The following is an 18,804-nucleotide window of genomic DNA, read 5'->3' on the forward strand; positions in this document are numbered from 1 at the left end:
TAAATTCAAGTGTTGAGCCATCCTCCATCTATGGACTGGCTCCCTCTGGCAAATTAAGACCAGTCAGCAATATGTGCTGCCTTGACTAATTCCATATTACGTACGAGATAAAGAGTCACACAAGCTGTACTAGGCTACCTTAACATATCTCACATAGGTTTTGCTAAGACCCTACACCACTTGAATGATGGAAGACCAACACCAAAAGTGATCATATCTGGGCCACATCTAGAATTTACCATTGACATATATGAATGAGAGCGGATCACGGGTATGAGTGAAATGTGAATAACTGGTATGAGTGTGTCAGGGCCATTCCCAAGCAGTATCCAACCTCCATAGAAGGGAATAAAGCCAGCACTATTGATGTATTTTAATTTTAAGTGGTTTCACTTTTCTTGTGAATGATTTCAAAATCTCCACCAATTGTGCTAGTGACCATCATATATGCAGTTGAAGGTGGCCCTTAAATCTGTACCTAAAAATAGGTCAATGATAACTAATGAGTGTAAAGCATTTAAAGCTGCTTTGACTGCAATGAAGATTGAAGTAAGAAATGAAGCCTGGTCTGATTTGCTTGCTGCAGAGTGGGAGGGACGCAAGGCAATTTTGGGAGGTCATGAACCTATCCCTTTTTGCTGAAGGTCCATCCCCTATGTGGATTCTTTAATCCTGGAAACATCTTGGGTTGCTCACTTCTCAGAAATATTTTATTCTTTGAGTAATGTCAACAATCACCAGGAACTGGCCCACAAGATTAACCAGTTCATCACTGTGAAGGAAGTTGAGGTGGCTATTAAGCACATTGTAGCAAAACCCCGGGGCCTGATGGAGTTCCTGTAGACCTGTTTAGAAATAACTTTGATATTTTGGCTCCCATGTGCGCCAACATTTTCGGAGCCACTATTATCAGTCCATTTTCTTCCATATAGAAGGAGGCGATTGTAGTATCCAGTTTAAAAAAAGGAGATAGATCTAACCAAGACTACTATCAGCCTATTTCCCTACCAGATTCCACAGTTAAGATTTTGGGTAGGGTTTTATTGGTGCATATAGAAGGTTGGACTATCTCAAACAACTTTTGGAAGCACATTACGAGCACAAAATGATTACACACAATGAATGGCTACGGTTGACCAGCATCTGAACTTTAGCTCATTATTACTAAGTAAACCAAGTCCATGAAAGGTTATTTACACCAAGCTTACATGGACCTGTTGTGTGCTTTTTTATGGTGAATAGGTCCAAACAATGGGATTTATTGGGGAACCTGGAGGTAGAGGAACCCCTGGTTACTCTCCTCTGGTGTTTGCACTGGGATACCTTGCCTAAGATAAATTACGGGCCTGGGGGAGAATATATGTCAATATACTTCCTATATACATTGCAATCAAGGGGTCTGTCCTATCCCATTTTTGTTTTGTCTTCATATTAGGGTTTAGAGGTTCATTTTCTCCCCCAAAAATTGGATTTTCAAAGGGTAGGCACTTGTTTTATCCCAACTCTTCTTAATGCAAATAAAGTCATCCTTATCGTCCGGGATGCCTTCAAGGTTTGGCTGAGTGGGATACTAAAAGGGGCGGTATCAGCGTGGGCAAGGTCAGAGAGGGAAGAATTGGCCAACCTCGAACAACACATAGCGGGGCCGAAGCTTATTTGAAGGCGAGAGCTCCTGATGACCCAGGGAAGGAGCGGTGGGTAAAGAGAGTGGAGGAGCGTCAGCTAAAATTTAAACTTAAGACTGAAGAAAGTTTACATCAAAAGTGGGAGATAAGTCAAATGTGGGAGGTTGGCCAAGGGGAGAACTGTGGTAAGCTTCTTGTCATGAAGTCAAGGATCCATAGAGCTAACATGTACATCAGTAAGATCTCCAGGGGGTGGAGGAGCTTATAGATAGCTGGCTGAAATAGAAACAACATCCGAGGTTAACTGAGGCTAGTCAAGAATTTCTCTCTTTAGAAATATCAGGGAGCGAGATATTGGAAGAGTTAGATTTGGCTAAAAAGTGGAAAGCTGCAGGCCCAGATCCAATCCCGATTGAGGTTTAATCTATGTTGAAGGATTAAATCATTCCTGTCTTTGTTGAAACGGTTTAACGAAATACTAAAAGGCATATCTCCTCTGCCGGATTCATGGTCTGAAGCATTATTACCTTGATCTTTAAGCCCGGTAAGGATCCTTTTCAGTGCCAATCATACAGCCCGATCTCCTTTTTAAATGTTGATTATAAGATTATTGCAGGGATTTTGAATAAACTTCATTGTAAAATCCATGAAGATCAAAAGGGTTTCCTTCTGCGTAGACAAATGTCAGACTTGCTTTATACTTTAGTTGGCACAGTGGATATGGCATCATCTCCGGGTCTACCTCTGTCAATCATCACGGTCGAAGCGGCTAAAGCCTTCGATCATGTTAAATGGCATTTCCTAGACAGGACCTTGAATGTTATGGGCTTTACCTCGGGTTTCAGAGATGTCATTAAAACAATCTATCGTTCACCATGGGCTTGGATCTTAGTTAATGGAAGCCTTTCCTCCGTTGTTAATATAGCAAGTGCTACAAGGCTAGGTTGTTCCCTGTCCCCAATTCTACTTGATATTTACTTGGAGCCCCTGGCTCAGAGTTTAAGATTAAATAAAAAGATTGCTCCTTTTAAACTGGGTGGGTGTGTTAGAAAAATAGTTCTATATGTGGATGATCTAGTTGTGTTTTCATCTAATGTGGACATCACACTACACAAACTTATACTTGAAACTGAAACCTTCGTGAAATTTTTGGGTTATGAGATAAACAAAGACAAGACAGAGGTTATGGCTTGGAACATTGCTAATCAGGTGGAGCCATATGTGACAGAAATTAGATACCTTGGAATTACAATAACTCAAAATCCCAGGACAATTCCAATGGTTATTTAAGATAGAGTATCAAAGGAAGATGAGTTTCTTTGAAAAAGATGGCAGAACAATTCACTATCGCAATCCGGCCGAGTCAATTTGATTAAAATGTGTGTCCTCCCGAAACACACTTATCTTTTTAACAACATACAGTTGGAATTCGCAAAAGCTGAGATTCTTAAAATTCAGGGAAGGATTTGCTCTTTTATTTGGGTAGGAAAAGGGATTAGGCTGTCCTGAAAAGAACTTAGGCGCAAACTAACACAGGGTGGCATGGGTTTACCAGACTTTCAGCTCTAATGCTGGGCCTACCAACAAAAAAATGCCCGGGTGCTAATGCATACCCCAGACAATTTTCTAATTGGTAATATGTTTAAAGCCATGCTGGAGGGGGTAGGGGAGTATGGTTTTATGTACAAATTTGGCTCTCCTAAATTTTATAAAAATGTTTGTCTGAAAACGCTGGGCATGGCGGCCAAGCTTTGGTAAGACTGTTGAGTCTGTTTAGGGCTTCCCTACTACAGCGAATTGGTGCCGGTGTGGAACTCCCCTGGAACGCCGGAGTGCCTTCTAGACACTTTTGCTCAGCCACTAAAAGCGGCAGGTGTCTTACAATGGCGGGATTTGGTAGTGGATAGCAAATGTCTTCCTTGAGAGTTCTGGAATCAAACTACAGTTGGAACTTTGTCCAGATTTAAACACTATAAGCTTATGTCATGGTGTAAATCTCAACGTTGGTCATGTTGTGAGGATAATGACATGGAAAATGATTTACAAAATTAGGCCCCAAGGAAGAAAGAAGTTGCCCTATGGTATAATTATCTTCTGGCTGCAGCAGAAAGAAGGATGGATAAGCCTTATCGGGTCTGAGAGAACTACTTGCCTGGTGAAGAATGGAAAGAGTTATGGCAAATAGCTATTGACCTGCTTTATTCTGTGATTAAATCTGCTGCACTCAGAAGAAACCATTTTTTCACACTCCCTAGGATATACTGCACCCATCTTAAAGTCTCTAAATTGAAGGGTGGAGGAGCAGCCAATTGTTGGAGGTGTGGATTCCAGAATGAGGATGATGTCCACATATTTGCGTCTTGTTCCAAGGTATACGAATTTTGGTTGGATGTTGGTAAGACTATCTCCAGGGTCCTGGGCGTTGATGTGGAGGTAAGCCCAACTCTTATCTTATTTGGTGTGGTGTCTATACAGGGTGGGATACGACTTCAGTTTGGGCCTCAATATAAATTGGTGTTCTACCTGATCTTGTTGGCAAGGAGAGAGAACTGCTTGCTGTGGCGACAGGAAACGTCTCCTAGTTGGAATGCCTGGTGGAATTCTGTTAAGTATTATTGAGCTGTAGACCAGAGAGTTAATGTTTTCAGGGAAATGTCTGACATTGGTTGTTTTTGTATTGGCTTGATGACCCTTTTTGAGAAGATTTTGGATTACCATATGTTAGATATGGATATAGGATAACTTCCAATGATTAAAATCTCTGGGTCAGCTCAAGTTGAGTATAAACGGGGCTAACCCATTTAGAATATATCAGATGAGACTAAGTACCACCAAAAGTTATCTGTGCCAACGGTGGGACAGGTCGAGAGGTGGCAGTAGCTACGGAGGTCATATGAGGAAAAAAATAAAGTCATCCTACCAGCTGCAATTCACTTTCATAAAGCACTGGACGCCTTTGTGGAGTTTATGTCATCCTTGAATTTGAAGATTAATGAGCAGAAGTCAACTACATCTAAAAGTTTTTTTTGATTGAGGGTGTTCCAGTTGCCAAGGAAAAAAGGTTCTCTTATTTGGGGTTGCCTTTCAATTCACAAATTAACTGGGAGTCCCTGATGGTGTGGACGCATTTTATGCTTTGCAGCCAAACTAGGACATAGTTCATTAAGGGAAATTATCACTTTATATAATGCTACGTGTCTCTCAATAGCTGTATGTATGGGGCAGGAGTTTGGGGGTTGTGTGATAGCTCTAGACTACACACAAAAGCTTTATCCAAAGTCTCCTAATGGTACCGCAGAGTCCACCATCCTTCTTTTGTCATTCGTAAGTGGGATTACATTTTTTGAGGGATATTGTGGGTCTGGCAACACTGTTATTATTGTTAAAAATCTGTCAAACTCCAGAACTAGGATTCGCTAAATACATTTTTCCAGGATTGCCTGGCCTTGGATAATGCTGAGTCTAGACCTTGGCTAAGATACCTTAAATCACACTTTTAGTAGGCTGGGAGCCCCAGAGATTTTTAATAACCTTGACCAAATTACCCGCACTGCTAGGAATCAGATACAAGTGGCATTTTATGGGCAGGTGCATTGTATGCATTAGCAATAAGCCTCTCAGCCCCCCTCTCTTGAGTTGGAATTTTACCTCTTCAATATAGAAAATGCCCAATATAGGTTTTATTCAACTAGGCTCTGGGCTCATTGCATTTCTTTTAGCTTTTCCACAAAATGGGGCATTGTTTAAGATTCTCCCTCTCTTCCCTTATGATACTCTGTCAAGCCAAAGCACATTGCACTTTTGCTGTTTTGCGTACTTTATTAATCATTGAGAACACATTTTTTACTTCCTCTTCTGTGCGTATGCAGTTTTAGCCCCCTTATGAGGAAGGGTTTCGATTTTTACAACACCTGGACTTGCCAGAATTTTGCCATGATGTGATCAGTTTAATTGTCGATTAAATGTTTAACCCATGTTTTATGGATTGAGACTTTAAAGGTCATCACTTGTGTGTCTTATGAACTGAACTATGTGTGTAGTATGCTTATAATTTACCCCTTTTTTAAGGCTTACTTGGGTCAGTTTGACATTAGGAGATGTCACTGTACTGAAGGTATATTGTACATATATCTATCCCAAGATTTAGTGTCGGTGTGGAGTGGCACTTATGATTGCAAAAGCATGTCAGACATATTTTGAAAATGTGCTGTACATATGCAACTTGATCTAAAATGAGTTTACAATTACTCCCTAGCAAATATTTCGGCAGACATGGCTAAAACCTTTTACCACGATGGGCACATTTGTAAGATTGCCCATGGATTAGGGAAAATGGGCAGCATCAACAAGAAGGCAAAAGCTACATGCATTTGTGGATCAGGTGCCAAGTCCATGTCACAGAAGACCCCTGCGGCAACAGGATCTCAGGGTGACAATCAGCAGAAGGGCAGCACACAGACCTCTCTGTGAAACTCATGAGGACAACAGCTGGCAGGCACAAGGTGAAAGAGGGGCTGACATGCTGCAACCTCCACTTTCAACTTGTTGCTCAACCGACAGATGCAGATAATGAAAAGAAGGATGGCTGGCATCGAAAAAGAGCAGGCCAGCATTCAAGACATTTTAATGGCATACCAGGAGGTACTGGAGCAGGTTTCAGCACAGATCTGACTCTCCCTTGGAACATACCGTTCCCTGACTTTTAATAGCTGTAAATCTATTTTTTATTAGGCATACTTACACTCAGGGTTTAATGTAGGTATAGTTTAGGTAAGATTTAGATTATTAAAAAAATCAAAAGTACATTTTGCGTAGTAGTTTTTAGTGATTTTTTTTATTGTAGGCTTGTAAGTTGGTGGAGATTCATTTTGATGAATTGTAAGTTACGAGTGGTATCTTTAAATCGGGCAATCGGGGCAGAGTTTCTGCACTTGTGTCGAAATCTCTGCCCTGAGTACAGAGAATCCACTCTGGGTGCAGAGACTCTACTCCAGGTATGGAGACTCCCCCTGGGTGTGAAATGGAATCTCCAAATTCGGGGCTAAGATTTCTTCCTCCGAGTGCAGATGTAAAGATACTACTTGTAACTTACCTTTGTGAATACCGAAATTTGTAACTTAGATTTTTGTTCAATGTTTACTTTTGTGAATAGGGGCCTGTAAGTCAAGATCAGTATTTAATTTTACAGACAGCACAGCACGGGTAGTCTCCTTAATGTAGCACCCTGTGTGAAAGGGAGTGAGCGGTAAGTGTTTAATTTGACCTTTTATTATAGAATGCTGCTTCCTGCCTGTGTTGCTACCTAAACTGCTGCATAGCACTAACACAAACACCCTTACACATTGTACAATGGGGGCTGCATTGCTATGTGGACTATATTTGCGTAGGAAGTAACATCTGCCTGGACAACGTCCATCATTTGTTGGAATTCGCACATCATGTGGCTCGCTTAGAAAAAGCTGACAACAATATTTTTTTATATATGTCTTCCATGTAACCGTCCCCTGGGGAGGTTAAGCAATAATACAGGTTCACTGGTCTTCCACCTATGCAACATTTGTATGTGCAGATAATTTAATATGTGGACGCACTCACACTTAAAACATGTGAGGCCTATCTTGGGCAGAGTAACTTATTTTGGTTATTTTGGGCTGTGTTGCATTATATAACAATTATCATTATTGACAGGGTGGGGCAAGGTGCACTTGAATGTCTTGGTTACTGTTGTTTACGGTATTAGTTTGCCCTTGTGCTTCCTTCTGTGCCACCAATACAATGCAAATCTATGAGGACTATGGGCATGAATATTTGGCTCTTATTGTTACAACTATCCACAGTCATGTATTGTTGATTATCTTTTGTGTGAGCAGTGATATTTTCACATTTCAGAATGATGTTTCAATCTTTACATTGCAACATTTATGTTGATATTTGTACAGTGTTGGCCTAAAATTCCTCACATATCCCATTTGTAGGTGGTACGTTTGTGTGTACTTTACAAGAACCTTCTCACTGTGTGTCTATCAAGAAAATGCATCTTGCTGATACACTCTGGCATTACATTGATAAGATATATAGTGCTCATCATAACATTGCAATAGATGTAATTGGTTTGGGTGCACATACAGCATGTGCAATTAAGTTGAGCTCACTCTTCTTCAGCTTAAAAAAAGTGACGTTGGGTGTTATGGTTACATTATGTTTATAGACATGTGAGGAACAGTCATCCAAATCTAATAATGCTTTATAAAAATAATATTTATTTTCTTCCATATAGTCCTATCCTCAAATTACAACATGTTTATGTTTGGAACACTTTACAAACACATATATAAAATCATTAGGTGTTGTGTGTGAAAAAACATTAGCTTCTACAAGTTACAACACACTTACTGTAGTGAGATCAATGAGGATGAAACAATTGCCTTTATTAAATGCTGCATGGTATTTTAGGGCACAAGTGGGCAACCAAATTACTGCTCAAACAAAGAGTACAGTTCTGGGTTCCAGATAGAAACTGGATAGGTGGGAATTCACAAATGTTTATTAGGTTGTTCTTCCTTGGAAACTAGAGAATTTTACAACTTCCTCTTCAGATGCATGTTCTGCCTACACTGGAAGTTGAGGTGTCTGAATGGAAAGCAGTTGAGAGATGTTACTAGCCTCAGTCACATGCACATCACAGGCAGAAGTTGTAGCTCCCATGTTCCCAACAACGTTTGTGAGCATAGGCAAGGCAGCATAGTGGTCCCTGGCAAGGGTTTGCTGTTCAGCCAACAAAGCAGCACCATTGCTATTGAGGACACTCCTTGATGTTATGAAGGAGTCCATCCTGGCCTCTAGGGACTGAATGAATGTATTAATGGCCCCCAGCTGCCTGACAACTTCACTGGTGTCAGATGTAGAAGGCTGGTGTTGTTCCTACTGCATCATGATACCAGCAATGTCAGCTAGGGACTCATCAATCCCATGGAGCCAAGAGTAGGTGTATAAGTAAGTTACAGACGTTGTTACCTCCTTATGAGGGCCTAGACAATTGCAGACTCATTCAAGACTAAAATTAAAACTTTGGTCTCCATCCCTAACCGGCCCTCTTCAGCCATTCACTTATGGAGTCCCACTGCTCATCATTGAAAAGCAAGGTGGGGTTCCTTAAAGTCCTCAGCTGCGATGCCAAAGGATGTGCTGTTTGTTTACTATATTACCCATTGTCATTTTCCCTAAGTTAGCCTAAGTATGCATGTTGTAGGCTGCTTTTGCTTTGTACTCATTACTAAATATTATGCTTGTTTTTGTGCCACATTGTATCTACACTCATAGTCAGCACATGTTTCTTTGTTGTGTTCTTTTGCTCGGACTTCGTCATAACAACCTAGGCAAGGTCAAACAACATTTCTCCTCGTTATTTTCTGTGGTCAGACACGAGCACCTAGACATAATAGAGAAATCCATCTGTTGTTTTTGAACACACACATCCTGTCATATAACTTGGGACGTGTCGTCCTAAAAAGGACAGACAGAGCTACGGTCCTGAGATGAGAGGGCTGTAACGATTGTGATTTAGAGAAACCATCTATGTATGCTAAGGTATGAGGTCCGCCACTAAGCCCAGAGATTTATAATCTTAAATCACTTAGCATTTTTTTAATGAGGGTGGGAGGCAATTCTGTCAGATAATATAACAGGGCTTTTTATTGTATATGGTGTAATAATGCTAATGATATCACTGACCTGTATTTGTTTTGTAGTTGTGCCGCACATCTTGCATATTAGAGCACAGTATTTTTAAAAACATTTTGAAAACTTGCTTTGTGTCTCTTTTCAATTTTATTATGGACAAGTATGAGAGAAGAAATTAAAGGGGGTGGCCTGCTACTGTGATCCCTGAGAGGGTCGGGAGTGTTGTGTTCTGGGCTGCCAAATCACTTGTGTTGGAAAGTTGGTTATTGACAGGGGTAAGTATCCACCTACCACTAGTAATATGGCCACTAATGCAGTGGTTTAGGTTTAGGTTTAGGGATTTCTAGAGCGCATGGCTACCCTTGGGCATCCCAGTGCCAATTATGAGGCAAGATAGGAGAGTTTCAGCGGATGTTTAGGGGAACAGCCATGTTTTTCGTTTCTTTTTGAAAGTTGTTTCCTTCGGGATCATTCGAAACTCTGGGTGCATACTGTTCCAGAGCTTGGGGACCAGATATTTGAACGACCTTCCACTCCATCTGGATCTCTTGATATTAGGGGTGTTCATCAAGAACTTTGATCCTGACCTGAGTTGCCCACGTGGTGCGTACAGAGAGATCAGGTATTGTACCAGCGCTGGACCTTTCCTATGCATCACTCTGTGGGCCAGACAGAGGGATTTAAATTTTATCCTGGCACTGACCGGGAGCCAGTGTAGCTCTCTGAGGGAGGCCCTTACTGACTGGAATTTGGGTATCTTCAGGAGCAATCGAGCTGCTGCATTCTGTACTGTTTGCAGTCTGTCTGTAACATATTTGGGGGAACCCAGATACAATGAGTTCCCGTAATCAAGTCTTGACACCACTAAGGCTTGAACCACTGTCTTCCTTGATTTTTCCGGAAGCAAGCTCAGTATTTTTCTAATCATTCGGAGCATCCCAAAGCAGGTATTCAACTGTTTTTTTGCTTGGATCTCTATTGTTAGGTTCTGGTCCAGCCACATTCCTAAGTTTTTTATGAAGGTTTTGAAGGAGGGGGCGGGGAACCCCATTTTGATATCCAGGGGATCTCCGAGCATGAGTTGAAGTTGCTGCCCAGGATTAGTAGCTCGGTTTTATCCCCATTAAGCTTGAGGCTACAATTGTCCACCCAGGATCTGATTTTTTCCAGTACCTTGCGGTCTAAAGTGTTGAAGGCCGCACTGAGATCCAGGAGCACAAGAGCTGCAGTTCTTCCTTGGTCTAGGATGCTTTTTAGTTTATCGGTGACAACAATCAAGTGCTGTGATTTGGTCAAAATCCCATCTGTGTTTGCTGAATGATTATGTTGTCTTCCAGGAATTGTGAGACAGTCTTGTTCACGAGTTTCTACGCAATATTTCCAGGGATGGGTCACAGTGAGATCGGAAAGTAGTTTGCCAATGAGGAGGGGTCAAGTTGTTTTTTTTCAGTAGGGGGTTCACAATGGCATGTTTCTACATTTTGGGTACCGTGTCACAGTGGAAGGTCTAGTAAAGTTCTCAAAAAATGTGTACATTTCTCAACCTTTGGTGGCTGGCAGTGAGCAGTCAGGCCTAACTTAGGAGACAGGAGTGTAAAGCATTTAAAACACTAATACATCAAATTAGTAAAACACCAAAAGCAAACAAATCCAACACCAATTTATAAAAATAGGTTATAATTTTAGGAATAAATTAACGCCAAAACAACAAAAATCCAAAGTGGGAACTGGAGATATAAACTTTTTAACAATTGACACTTTTTAGTGCTTAAAAGCCTATCGCTCCATTTTGGGACATCTGGTTGTGCTTGACCGGGGCAAAGTCAAAGTTTGAGGCCAACCGCGATGGAGTCTTGGTCAAACCAAGAGGGGGAGCTTGGTTTTAACCGAAACATGGATGAAACCCCATACGGTCACAGCAATTACACTTGGGGTTCCATCAGGCTACAAGATTCTACACTTTGACCGAATTAATAAAACAGGTGGTGGCTTAGCCATCATATATAAAGACATACTAAAGGTAACAATATTAGAACAAAGGTCCAGTCCTCAATTGGAAATAATGATCTTCAAGTTCAGCTCGGCTGGCCACATCTCCTGGAAAGGCGCATTAGCGTACCGCCCACTAGGATCCAATCCGGACTTTGCCCTCTCCCTTCTGGAGTTACTAGCTCCACATTTTAAAGCCAGGGAGGATTTCATCCTCCTCGGAGATTTTAATGTACACATGGACAATCTGACACACCCCGAAACTATCTTACTAACTGCAGACTTGTCTAACCTGGGGTTAAAGGCTATAAATAGTGGTGCTACCAACACAGGTGTTCACACTTTGGACTCACTATTCACTAACTGCACTAAAATAAGATGCCTTCCTGCTAAAGAAATCAATTGGTCAGATCATTTTTTGATAGAGTTTCTTCTGATGGGCCCGACTAAATCCTTGCACAAGGCGACGCTCCCGCCAATCCTGCGCCGTCAATGGCACAAAATATCGGTGGAAAAATTGCGGGAAAACTGGATATTACCAACATTTACAAATGAAGACTCAGCAGACACTGCACTAGAAAAATGTAATACCTCACTTAAGCTAGCTATCGACACCCTGGCCCCACTAAAACTCCATAAGCAATACCCTCCCACCAAGCAAGAAAAATGGTATACTCAAGACCTTAGAACAGAGAAGCAGAAATGTAGGCGACTAGAAAAAGCATGGAGGAAATTGAAAACTGAGGAGAAAAGGAAAACTTACCAAGAGGCCCAGTCAACCAGTTATAAAAACGTAAAGCGAACTAGGAAAAATTGTCTCACCTTACAACTAGCAGAGGCGGGTAACTGTCCAAGGGAGCTGTTTAAAATACTGCAGAGCTTTGTTAAACCCACAGCCTGTGAGAGCCCCGATGAATTCTCCCAAACACTCTGTGATGAGATTTCAATGTTCTTTGAGGACAAAATTAATCTTATTTATAATAAAATTACGGTCTCTAGTGGTGCAGGAACCACGGTCTCCCTCCCTAATGACTCACCTACTCAAAATAAAAACCCACTACTGACCTTTCCACTAGTCAGTGACTTAGACCTGCCACCTCTCATCAGCCACATAAAATCTGGGTCCCCCAATGACCTCCTCCCTGCAAAAATGGTTGCCCCTCTGATCTCCCTCCTAGGACCCTCCATTCAGTCAGTGATGAACATCTCATTGACAGAAGGGCAAGTCCCAATTAAGTGGAAAATAGCGGTGGTGAACCCAATAAGGAAAAAAGCGGCTTCCCCATGGACAGATCTTTCAAATCTTCGGCCCATCTCCCTCTTGCCGCACATCAGTAAGATGACTGAGAAGCACGTGAATACCCACTTATCTAATCATATCGAGGCAACGGAAGGCCTGGACCACTCACAATCTGGGTTCAGGCCGAACCACAGCACCCAATCAGCCCTCCTAGCAGTGACCAATAACATCAGGATGACATTGGACGGTGGAGGGTCAATGATTTTGGTGCTGTTGGATTTATCCGCTGCCTTTGATACGGTATCATACGAAGTGCTTCTCGGTCGTCTGAAAGATGTGGGATTCGGGGGTGTAGCTCTGTCCTGGATGGAGAGTTTTCTCTCAGGCCGCTCTCAAGAAGTCAGGTTGGGCTCCCATAAATCCATCTCTAGGGAGCTCACCAGGGGAGTGCCACAGAGCTCATGCCTAAGCCCCACATTATTTAATGTGTATGTGGCCCCCCTGGCTGACCTAGTGAGATCCTTTGGGTTCACCCCGGTGTCATACGCCGACGACACCCAACTTCTGTTCCCTTTCAAAACCTTCACACCTGCTCTAAAAAAATCTTTTGCAGATGGAATGAGGGCAGTGTCAGAGTGGATGGCCAAGAATTGCCTACAGTGTAATGTAGGCAAAACGGAAGTGCTGCTATTCGGGGAGGCAGTGACACTGTGGTCCCCCGAATGGTGGCCCCTAGAACTGGGACCAGTTCCCAACCCTAAACAGACCGTGAAAAACTTGGGAGTGCTATTTGACCAAGCCTTTACATTTAAAGATCATGTTAACCAAGTTGCCGGTACATGTTTTAGAGCCATTGGACTGTTGAGAAGGGTGTTTCCATTTCTACCTGACAGACACAGAAAGACCTTGGTCCAGGCATTAGTCATTAGCAGATTGGACTACTGTAATGGTCTTCTACTATCAACAAATGAAGATCAACTTAATGAATTGCAGATAGTCCAAAACACTGCGGCAAGGCTAGTCCTTAAAGTTCCTCCTAGGACGCCATCCCGCCCTCTACTGGCTAAACTACACTGGCTCCCAGTGCGGCAACGCATTAAGTTCAAAATCTTATGTACCATCCATAAATGTCTGACAGGTACGGGGCCTATGTACCTAACAAAAGCCTTCCAACCCTATGTCCCAGGGCGCTCATTACGCTCCAGCAACCTCCAGTTACTGCAGGTACCCAGAATTAAAAAATCTAGGCAGGGAGGTCGTGCCCTGGCCCACACTGGACCTGTTCTCTGGAACTCTCTGCCTCAGACATTAAAACAAATCACCAATCATCTATCCTTCCGAAAAACCCTCAAAACCTACCTCTTCACAAGCAGTTAAACACTCATCCATCCAATCAGTCATTCTTGAACATGAATTAGCACAATCTATGTTCCTTCTACTGGCAAAGCGCGGAGATACCCCTTCGAGGGTCTGTTCAGGCGCTCTACAAGAAAATAAAAGAAAATAAATAAATAAATACAATAAGCGGGAGGCCTGGATCAAAGTTTTACCTTTACACTTAGAAACTTTTCTGGAGCTTTTTCTTCTGATGTCAAAAGATTCTCAACAGCAGGTCATATGTGGTAAAGGTTCACCGGCTTGACTTTCTAAGAGACGCCAGTGAATTTCTGGAGCTCCAGAGCATTTAGTGGGATGAACTTGAAATTCTAGCTGGGTCGTTGTTGAAGGTAGTCGGCTTGACTCCTGATGTCTGGTATGTCACCTCCTGGAGCTTTTTCACAAAAGTTCTTCAAACTTCAGGAGGTGATGCATGAAGGTATCATTATCGGTTCCAAGTATCCAAAATACCAATCCAAAGGTCAGAAATCTTCTAGATGGTCTCTGAGATGTCTGGACTACAATTCCCCCAAAGAAAAGTGGACCACTCCAGGATGGGAATTCTTGGTGGGGATGATGCAAGTGGCCTCAGTTAACCATTTAGCTTGCGGGGATTCCCCTTGTTAATCTTTCCTGACGAAAGGTACAGTCCTAATGGCTGTAGTACAAGATTTTGCAGCAGGCGCAGTCCGTCAGAGTGCAGGCCTTTGGGTGCAAATCCAGATTCCAGCAAGGGTGTCCTTCTTCTCCTTGTAGTTTCAGGCAGCCGATCTCCTCATCAGATAACCTTGGATCTTGGCAGTCACTTATTGCTTCATCAAAGCAGTCTGGCCTAGCCTGCTATTGCTGACCAATCTGGATGGACTGCTTAAAGGCTGGTTTTTGGTTCACAGAAAACTTCTTTTCTGCACTAGTTATGATACATTCAACAATGGCAATGTCAATCCTTTAAGTCTTTGAATGCCTTTCTGACTCCTTTGCTACCAATAGTTATACCTAAATAAAATATTGCAATATTAGCCTATGGAACTTATTACCTTCAATGATGAACAATTAAACTGCAGTTTTTCCCTCACCAGGGCATTTTTAACATATTTTATAAGGTCTCTGCTTATAGTTACATGCCCCAACCGCACCCATGGCACAGCTAGGGTACACCTTGGTGCTGCCTAATATGTTAACATATGGTAGATCATCACTTTTAAAGTGCCCATACCACCAAAGTCAAATTTGCTGATAATTTGCTTTTAAATATAGTTTTCAAATCAAGGCTGGCTTTAAACGGACAGGAGACACTCACCAGTGAACACATGCGAATGTAGGAAATCTGCTGGGCCTTTAAAATTCCATGCCCTAGTATATACCACAGACCTATATGTAGTTTGAACCCCCTAAGCCTATTATATACTAAGGACTTATTGGGTCTGTCAATACTCATTGTGAGAATTTAATTTTAAAGACAGGCTGCAAGGCGGGCTACCTTTAAAAGGACATCAAGCAAGGAGCAGTGCAAACATGCAAGTGCTGAAAATCAGCCTGGCCTCTAAACCTCCATGCCCTATTATAAACTAGGGGCATGCTGGCAGGTTGTTCCCCCTGACCCTATTATCTACTAGGGACTTATAGAGTCCATCATTGCCAATTGTAAGTGTATCCAATTACATGTACACATTTCAATATTTAAACATAACACTGGTGCTTTGGCTGATTATCAGAGCCCAGGGTACACTCAAAGTCAGTTAGCGCCAGCATCATTCAGCAAAAAAGGGGGCAAACAGGGCAAAAAGATGATTTTTGATCAACTTGTCTCTTGGGAATGGTTAGGAGGGCAAGTGTAGCACTATAAGCTAGTTGGATTCAGACGCATAGATACTGATGGGGTAAGGTGGCTCAGTCCCTACATGCTGATGTTCTATGGTCTCAAGCATTGTTCTTTTCCTAAGCATAATCCCTGTAACATTGCACCTCCCTCGATTGGTCTAGTACTTTTTTATGGGTCTCCTGAGTAGTGCTTGTGCTTGTCCACAATACCTTTGTTTCTTTTCCCACAGACATCTGTGATGTTGGGGATTAATCATCCAGTGTTTAAAAAGCACCTAACCCTGTTGGTTTTTCAAACTTGAATATTAAAAGGTTCAAACCCAGTTTGTGTCCCACTTTGAATCAATTTTTGTCTTTCAGATGGCTATGTAGCCTGTAGCAATTCCGGTCAGTTGCAGTGCAGCTGTTTACACACATTAACACAGCATGCAGGTGGTCTAGTTGAAATCTTATTCTTGGGTCACATTTCCAGCTGTTTATGGAAACACTAATACATTCCATACATACACTGCACCTCCAGTTCCTAATCAATATAGACCTTAAGCACTTGGGCAAATGATCCACAAATAATTAGGAAATTCCATTTTGAATCTCCCCAAAAAATTATCAACTTGAGACTGTGTTTCCCCTTACAGACCACAAGACAAGCACAGAATTTGCACTATGTGCTTACCCAATGAGATGGTTCATGGTATTGGAGACTAACAGCTGAGGGACAATGTTTGCCGCTTTCAGTGTTTTCTGCCATAACACCTCCTTGATCTCTGTCTTACCAGACGTGCTCTAACAGATACAGAATGAACATGGGGCAAGTGCTGCTCTGGATTTGGGAATGATACTAATGGGAAATGTTCCTGTGGTGTCCTCAATGATTCTGTCTAATGTTAAAGGTAAAGCAGCATCTCAGGCTATACACCAGCGGCTCGTGGCAGTCACACCAGCTGATCATGAATGCAGATTGCCGATAAATATTGCTGATGTATATACATCCTTAGGACACAATATTATGGGAACCAGACCTACCAAACCACATTTTGGCAAACCTAATACAGACAAGTAAGCCAAGCCGGCCTGTGAGTATGTTTAAAAAACATGGGATGGATCTAAACAACAACAACAATTTAAACATCATGCCCGGAGTTCTCTGAGAACTGATACAACTTTCAAGATCACACTAAAATCAACAGTCCAAACAGGTATCAGGTTTCTTATCCACATTCTCTTTGTTCCTTTCATAAACCGTCTCACCAGCAGTATTTGAAACCAAAAAGGGAAACACCACACTCGTCAGACGTGATGATAAACCTCCGCAATATAGAGCCCCATTTCAGAAAAAGAATGTTGCAGCTTTAACTGTTAAATATGCCACAGACTCAGAGGAACCTTCTCTTGAACAGGAGTTGACGGTGACTCTCCTCGACAGTTTATAAAAAAAGAGACACATTTGATGGACGGAATGCAGAACAAATCAAAACATTCACCCCCAGTCAAAACATCTGGGTTAAATCCATCATTATTTTGCTCACCATGCCACCCCAGTTTAGACCTGGACACATGCAAATCAATCTTGACCCTGTCCCTCATGGAAACAGCCCAGCCTGAACAGCCAAGTCAGGTCCTCCCTGGATCGGAAACAAGCATCCTTGGACCAATTTTGGGGTTTCACCCCTCTTCAGCCAGGATAGCTTGATTCCAGTGGCAAAGTGAGCCTGGGACCCACGTCTGGGCATACATGACAAACTTAGGGCTAGAAAGCAAAAGACACACAATTGATGGACAGAATGCAGAACAAATCAAAACATTCACCCCCAGTCAAGAGATCTGGGTTAAATCCATCATTCTTTTGCTCACCATGCCACCCCGGTTTAGACCTGGCCATATGCAAATCAGTCTTGACCCTGTACCTGTCGGGATCGGCAGCAGCTCAAGGATAATAAATGCCACTAACCTTACCCTTGTGACCAGCGGAGACGATGTTAGAAGAAAAAGCCTCCCAATTCCTCCCGAGCACGATTCCCAACAAAGGGAGATTTGAAACCCTCTGCGTGAACTCGCGCCCCGGGGAAAAGGGAAGTGGACAAAGAAATTAAAGAGCTGTAATCTCTGTGGTTCCCTCAAGGTCTGGTCAAAAGAACTGCTGGGCACCAGGAAGGATTTTCACTCTGCAGAAGGGGAAGATAAGGCACAGTATAGCTATCACCTGTTCTTTCCTGAATGATAACTAATATATGCAAGATATCGTTGTATCACCTTACCAGCAGATATACAGCTAAACAGGGCAATTCTTTCCCTATTCCTCTCAAAAGAAAATATACGAGACAGGAAGTATAATTGTCCGCTGCAAAAGTCTTTAGATTTTTCATACAGCAGAAACACAGTAGGTGTCTTTGTCCAGCAAAAGAAACAGCAAGGATTCCAAAGTTATTTCCGAGTAAAACACAGGAAGGAATGTTGTCTACAAAATAGGCGTTGTTAACAGCACAACGCAAGGCACACGTATTGTTCCTCTGCACTAAATGCTTGTAGAACACTGCTCCGGACTTTTCTCTTCCGCGGAGTTCTCTACAAGTATGGTGAGCACATAACTTTCCTGACTCACCTAAAAACGAATATACTCGGAACGCGTCTTAGATATCAGACGCGTTCAGAGCAATGTCGTTTTTTTCACCCGCTGCCTGCAATGTAAAACGCGATGCAACGCGTTTAAAACTGCACCGCGGCTTTTCCTACCAGCACACACAGAACTACGTGGCAAGACGCAAAGGAGGCGAGCCCGCTCTCCAACCGCACGAGTACCTGTTACAAGTCCCGAGATACCAGATTCCTATACAGAGTCCCGGACACCAAAGGCTGTCTTCACGCTGGAATCCGGCGGGGAACACCATCCGCCATCCCTCGAAGAACCCGGAATAATTGACAAGCACTTTCTCAGTGGCAAGGAGGTGCTTAAATGAGTTTCGCCCTAAGCCACCTGGTTTCTGCCCCTAGGCATGCTGGTAGTTGCAGTTTTCAGGGCCAACACTCTTCTACTAGATATGCGAGGGAAACAGCGGAACCTTCGTGATACGAGCC

Source organism: Lissotriton helveticus, chromosome 1_1, assembly GCF_964261635.1.
Source record: "Lissotriton helveticus chromosome 1_1, aLisHel1.1, whole genome shotgun sequence".
In the NCBI taxonomy this organism is placed as follows: domain Eukaryota; kingdom Metazoa; phylum Chordata; class Amphibia; order Caudata; family Salamandridae; genus Lissotriton; species Lissotriton helveticus.